This window comes from Salvelinus namaycush, chromosome 8, assembly GCF_016432855.1.
Source record: "Salvelinus namaycush isolate Seneca chromosome 8, SaNama_1.0, whole genome shotgun sequence".
In the NCBI taxonomy this organism is placed as follows: domain Eukaryota; kingdom Metazoa; phylum Chordata; class Actinopteri; order Salmoniformes; family Salmonidae; genus Salvelinus; species Salvelinus namaycush.
In genome coordinates, this window is record NC_052314.1 from 53,511,470 (window position 1) to 53,518,969 (window position 7,500).

A 7,500-nucleotide genomic window follows, 5' to 3' on the forward strand; every position below is an offset into this window, starting at 1 on the left:
CTTCTAAGATTTCATCAGAGTTGACTTTGAATTAAACTGCCGAGGCAACTTTATTGTGCTCATTAGCGCCACCTACTTTATTACCCAACAGCAACGTAATTTATCAGCACCACTATCCTATCTACAGTTTGAGTTATTCTGGTACAATCAGTGGCGAAACAAAACAAAAAAAAATAGTTTGCATGGTTAAATAAAGGTAAAAAAATAAATAAAAAAATAATATTAAATGCCAGCAAAGCCACCACAAAACACTAAACAATACATTAATTGCACCATAACGGTGACAAACAGTGCCCACAAACTGGCCTACATAAAGCTGTCCCAACTGCAGAGTACCAACACCTTACCACTGCTACACCTGGCTTTCAGCAGAGCCTTGTCTGGCAACGAAACAGTTCATTCAGCCTCATTTACTGCCTTTAAAAAAAACATGATATGGCTGACTTGCTTAAACAAATGTGGTTTCTACTGACAATTGAGATGTACAAACTATGGCATAAGGGGATGGCAAGTGGATAAGAGGCAATCCGTAATTTCGATTAAGACATTAATGAGCGAGCCAGGACAGACGTTAGTCAATAGACTATTTCTTCAGCACTTTTGAAATATACAGCGACAGAATTCAGAACATGGGCCATTCTTACAGTGTTCTCCATGTACACCAAGTCAGAACCATAGGATAAATAAAGGGGGCATATAAGCAGACAATGAAAGCTCTTACAATATTTGATGATTACATTGATCAAAAACAGGTTATAGGCTACATGTGCACAACCAAGTCAGAACAGTAGGAGAAATTAAGAAGTGAAAATGTTCTTTGGGGGGAGGAGAGGCACATGGGCTACTAACAGCTTACTACACAACATACACTTAGTATTACTTTCTTAGCTACAGTGTACATATCTCCCTGGCATATTGCATAATTTATGCAGCAGCATACAATACATTTTTGTATTCACCTTGTTGTCACGTTCTGACCTTAGTTCCTTTTTTATGTCTTTATTTTGGTTTGGTCAGGGCGTGAGTTGGGGTGGGCATTCTATGTTGTTTTTCTATGTTTGTATTTCTGTGTTTGGCCTGGTATGCTTCTCAATCAGAGGCAGCTGTCGATCGTTGTCTCTGATTGAGAATCATACTTAGGTAGCCTGTTTTCCCACTATGGGTTGTGGGTAGTTGTTTTCTGTGTCTGTGTTTTTCCCATACAGAACTGTTTCAGTCTCGTTCATTCTCTTTTGTTGTTTTGTCATTCAGTGTTCATGTTCAGTCAGATTTCATTAAAATGGACACTTACCACGCTGCACATTGGTCCGATCTTTCATACTCGTCATCAGACGAGGACGAGTACCGTTACAGAACTACCCACCAAAAAAGGACCAAGCAGCGTGGTAACCAGGAGCAGAGGGTTCTGGACTCCTGGACTTGGGAGGAGATACTAGACGGTAAGGGACCCTGGGCACAGAATGGGGAATATCGCCGCCCCAAGGAAGAACTGGAGGCAGCGAAAGCTGAGCGGCGGCGGTATGAGGTAAGGCAGCGCAACAGGCACGAGAGGCAGCCCCCAAAATTGTTTTGGGGGGGGGGGGAACACGGGGAAATTGGCGTAGTCAGGCGATAGACCTGAGCCAACTCCCCGTGCTTACCGGAAGAAGTGCAGTACTGGTCAGGCACCGTGTTATGTGGTCAAGCGCACGGTGTCGCCAGTATGCGCTCATAGCCCGGTGCCATGCGAGTGTGGGCATCCAGCCAGGGTGTATTGTGCCGCGTGTTTGGTCTCCGGTACGCTGTTTCGGCCCAGGGTATCCTGCGCCGGCTCTGCGTGCTGTGTCTCCGGGGCGCTGGGAGGGTGCAGTGGGTCCTATGCCTGCGCTCCGCCCGTGCCGGGCGAATGTGGGCATTGAGCCTAAGGGAGAGGTGCGAGTGGTATGCACCAGATCTCCAGTGCTCCCCCACAGCTCGGTTCAACCTGTGCCTGCACTCTGGATGGTCCGGGCTAAAGTGGTCATCCAGCCTGGAGGAGTGGTGCCAAGGCTGCGCACCAGAGCTCCAGTGCTCCCCCACAGCCCGGTCCATCCGGTGCCTCCTCCATGCACCAGGCCTCCTGTAGGTCTCCCCAGCCTGGTGGGTCCTGTGGCAGCCCCACGCACCAGGCTGTCTCTCCGTCTCCTCCCTCCAGGTTCTCCCGTCTGTCCTGAGCTGCCGGAGCCGCCCGTCTGTCCTGAGCTGCCGGAGCCGCCCGTCTGTCCTGAGCTGCTGGAGCCGCCCGTCAGTCAGGAGCTGCCGGAGCCGCCCGTCAGTCAGGAGCTGCCGGAGCCGCCCGTCAGTCAGGCGCTGCCGGAGTCCCCCGTCTATTCGTGGGCCCGCTGCAAGGGTCCCCAGTCTGAGGTCGGAGGCGAGGGTCGCCGCTCCAAAGGTGCCACCTAAGTGGGCCAAGACTATGGTGGAGTGGGGTCTACGTCCCGCACCAGAGCCGCCACCGCGGTGAAATGCCCACCCAGACCCTCCCCTATAGGTTCAGGTTTTGCGGCCGGAGTCCGCACCTTTGGGGGGGGGGGGGGGTACTGTCACGTTCTGACCTTAGTTCCTTTTTTATGTCTTTATTTTGGTTTGGTCAGGGCGTGAGTTGGGGTGGGCATTCTATGTTGTTTTTCTATGTTTGTATTTCTGTGTTTGGCCTGGTATGGTTCTCAATCAGAGGCAGCTGTCGATTGTTGTCTCTGATTGAGAATCATACTTAGGTAGCCTGTTTTCCCACTATGGGTTGTGGGTAGTTGTTTTCTGTCTGTGTTTTTCCCATACAGAACTGTTTCAGTCTCGTTCATTCTCTTTTGTCATTCAGTGTTCATGTTCAGTCGGATTTCATTAAAATGGACACTTACCACGCTGCACATTGGTCCGATCTTTCATACTCGTCATCAGACGAGGACGAGTACCGTTACACTTGTTGTCCTGTGTTCACTTGAACAGGAAGGTCATCAAACTTTGTCATCAAAGTCTACCAATCTCTGGATTTATGGTGCTTTTAAGACAACTGGGAAGAAGATTTTATTTTTTAAATCATGATGACGTCAGTGATCTTCAGGTCGTAGCTCTAGAAAGAGGCCCGAGTTCCGAATGTACAATTCCGAGTTGGATTAAAGTTCAAAGCGTATTTTCCCAGTCGTAGCTCGCTTTTCCCGAGTTCCCAGTTGTTTTGGACTCACTAAAGTCAGATTTTGCAGTTCCGAGTTAACAGTTGTTTTGAGCGCGGCACAAATCATGCTTGATTAACAGCATGGCCAATGTTGAATGTTTATAATTTTAAACTAGGAAAAGAGACCCTTAATCTTAGACTTGGGACCACACAGCCACTCCACTGAAGAGCAGGCTAGTGATCCCTTTGCAATGCCTGCAGTTAGCCACTGATTCCTTCTCAACCACTCATTGTTGAATTTGCGATTTCCAACTTGCTGTGTAATGTTTATGTCCAATGGGCGATGAGCACCGATACGTTTTATCTATAATTTCTCTTTATTATTTATCTTCATATGACAAAGATTAAAATGCATTTGCCAGTAGATTGTCGACTTGATTCATGATGATGACTGCTAGCTAAGAATTAGAAAGTATGATGTTGACATGATCAGTCCAATCAAAGCTACTGTAGGTATAACGGGCTTTGACGTCATTTTATCTGTGGCCAATGACCTTGAGCATTCTTGAAGGGGCACTTCTAATGTAACTCAAATCAAATCAAAGTTTATTTGTCACGTGCGCTGAATACAACAGGTGTAGACCTTACAGTGAAATGCTTACGTACAGGCTCTAAACAATAGTGCAAAAAAGGTATTAGGTGAACAATGGGTAGGTAAAGAAATAAAACAACAGTAAAAAGACAGGCTATATACAGTAGCTAGGCTATAAAAGTAGTGAGGCTACATACAGACACTGGTTAGTCAGGCTGATTGAGGTAGTATGTACATGTCGATATGGTTAAAGTGACTATGCATATATGATGAACAGAGAGTAGCAGTAGCGTAAAAGAGATGTTGACGGGTGGTGGGTGGGACACAGTGCAGATAGCCCGGTTAACCAATGTGCAGGAGCACTGGTTGGTCGGCCCAATTGAGGTAGTATGTATATGAATGTATAGTTAAAGTGACTATGCATATATGATAAACAGAGAGTAGCAGCAGCGTAAAAAGAGGGGTGGGGGGGGCACACAATGCAAATAGTCCGGGTAGCCATTTGATTACCTGTTCAGGAGTCTTATGGCTTGGGGGTAAAAACTGTTGAGAAGCCTTTTTGTCCTAGACTTGGCACTCCGGTACCGTTTGTCATGCGGTAGTAGAGAGAACAGTCTATGACTGGGTTGGCTGGGGTCTTTGACAATTTTTAGGGCCTTCCTCTGACACCGCCTGGTGTAGAGGTCCTGGATAGCAGGCAGCTTAGCCCCAGTGATGTACTGGGCCGTACGCACTACCCTCTGTAGTGCCTTGCGGTCAGAGGCCAAGCAATTGCCGTACCAGGCAGTGATGCAACCAGTCAGGATGCTCTCAATGTTGCAGCTGTAGAACATTTTGAGGATCTCAGGACCCATGCCAAATCTTTTTAGTTTCCTGAGGGGGAATAGGCTTTGTCGTGCCCTCTTCACGACTGTCTTGGTGAGTTTGGACCATTCTAGTTTGTTGTTGATGTGGACACCAAGGAACTTGAAGCTCTCAATAGTTTACAATTCCTGCCAGATCCGACGAGCGTTGGAGCCGGTGTAGTACGATTCAATCTTATTCCTGTATTGACGGTTCGTCAAAAAGCATAGCGGGAATTCTTATAAGCTTCCGGGATAGAGACCCGCTCCTTGAAAGCGACAGCTCTACCCTTTAGCTCAGTGCGGATGTTGCCTGCAATCCATGGCTTCTGGTTGGGGTATGTATGTACAGTCACTGTGGAGACGACGTCATCAAAGCACTTATTGATGAAGCCAGTGACTGATGTGATGTACTCCTCAATGCCATCGGAAGAATCCCGGATGATTAATGCAATATATGTAAACATTATTAAAGTGACTTGTGTTCCATTTATTAAAGTGGCCAATGATTTCAAGTCTACGTATACAGGGCAGTAGCATCAATTGTGCTAGTGATGGCTATTTATTAACAGTGATGGCCTTGAGATAGAAGCTGTTTTTCAGTCTCTCGGTCCCAGCTTTGATGCACCTGTACTGATCTCGCCTCCTGGATGATAGTAGGGGGAACAGGCAATGGCTCGGGTGGTTGTTGTCCTTGATCATCTTTTTGGCCATCCTGTGACATTGGGTGCTGTAGGTGTCCTGGAGGCAGGTAGTTTAACCCCGGTGATGAGTTGGGCAGACCGCACCACCCTTTGGTGAGCCCTGCTGTTGCGGGCGGTGCAGTTGCCATACCAGGCGGTGATACAGCCCGACAGGATGCTCTCAATTGTGCATCTGTAAATGTTTGTGAGGGTTTTAGGTGCCAAGACAAATTTCTTCAGGCCACTTTGGTGATCTACTAACCATGGGTTCTATAATCAACTCTACATTTCAAGATGTCAAACGCATTCATCTTCTTTCATTCGCGAGAATACATACAGTGGGGCAAAAAAGTATTTAGTCAGCCACCAATTGTGCAAGTTCTCCCACTTAAAAAGATGAGAGAGGCCTGTAATTTTCATCATAGGTACACTTCAACTATGACAGACAAAATGAGAATTTTTTTTCTCCAGAAAATCACATTGTAGGATTTTTAATGAATTTATTTGCAAATTATGGTGGAAAATAAGTATTTGGTCAATAACAAAAGTTTATCTCAATACTTTGTTATATACCCTTTGTTGGCAATGACAGAGGTCAAACGTTTTCTGTAAGTCTTCACAAGGTTTTCACACACTGTTGCTGGTATTTTGGCCCATTCCTCCATGCAGATCTCCTCTAGAGCAGTGATGTTTTGGGGCTGTTGCTGGGCAACACAGACTTTCAACTCCCTCCAAAGATTTTCTATGGGGTTGAGATCTGGAGACTGGCTAGGCCACTCCAGGACCTTGAAATGCTTCTTACGAAGCCACTCCTTCGTTGCCCGGGCGGTGTGTTTGGGATCATTGTCATGCTGAAAGACCCAGCCACGTTTCATCTTCAATGCCCTTGCTGATGGAAGGAGGTTTTCACTCAAAATCTCACGATACATGGCCCCATTCATTCTGTCCTTTAAATAACTTTCTTCTGAAACTCGTCAGTGTATTCTTGTTCTGAGAAATGAAGGACATTCCATGCGAGAAATTGCCAAGAAACTGAAGATCTTGTACAATGCTGTGTACTACTCCCTTCACAGAACAGCGCAAACTGGCTAATAACAGAGAGTAGAAGCAGCGTAAAAAGAGGAGGGGGGCAATGCAAATTGTCTGGGTAGCCATTTGAGTAGATGGTCAGGGGTCTTATGGCTTGGGGTAGAAGATGTTTAGAAGCCTCTTGGACCTAGACTTGGCGCTGCGGCACTGCTTGCCATGCGGTAGCAGAGAGAACAGTCTATGACTGAGTGGCTGGAGTCTTGGACAATTTTTAGGGCCTTCCTGACACCGCCTGGAGTAGAGGTCCTGGATGGCAGGAAGCTTGACCCCAGTGATGTACTGGGCCGTACGCACTATCCTCTGTAGTGCCTTGCGGTCTGAGGCCGAGCAGTTGCCATACCAGGCAGTAATGCAACCAGTCAGGATGCTCTCGATGGTGCAGCCGTAGAACCTTTTGAGGATCTGAGGACCCATGCCAAATCTTGCATGCCCTCTTTATGACTGTCTTGGTGTGCTTGGACCATGTGAGTTTGTTGGTGATGTAGGCACCAAGGAGCTTGAAGCTCTCAACCTCCTCCACTACAGCCGTGTCGATGAGAATGGGGCTGTGCTTAGTCCACAATCATCTCCTTCGTCTTGATCACGTTGAGGGAGAGGTTGTTGTCCTTGCACCAGGTCTCTGACCTCCTCCCTATATGCTGTCTCGTCATTGTTGGTGATCAGGCCTACCACTGCTGTGTCATTAGCATACTTAATGATGGTGTTGGAGTCGTGCCTGGCCATGCAATCATGAGTGAACAGGGAGTACAGGAAGGGACTGAGCATGCACCCCAGAGGGGCCCACATGTTGAGGATCAGCGTGGCGGATGTGTTGTTACCTACCCTTACCACCTGGTGGCAGCCCGTCAGGAAGTCCAGGATCCAGTTGCAGAGGGAGGTGTTTAGTCCCAGGATCCTTAGCTTAGTGATGAGCTTTGAGGGTACTATGGTGTTGAACGCTGAGCTGTAGTCAATGAATAGCATTCTCACCTTAGTATTCCTTTTGTCCAGGTGGGAAAGGGCAGTGTGGAGTGCAATAGAGATTAAATCATCTGTGGATCTGTTGGGGCGGTATGCGAATTGGAGTGGGTCTAGGGTTTCTGGGACAATTCTGTTGATGTGAGCCATGACCAGCCTTTCAAAGCACTTCATGGCTACAGACGTGAGTGCTAAGGGTCTATAGTC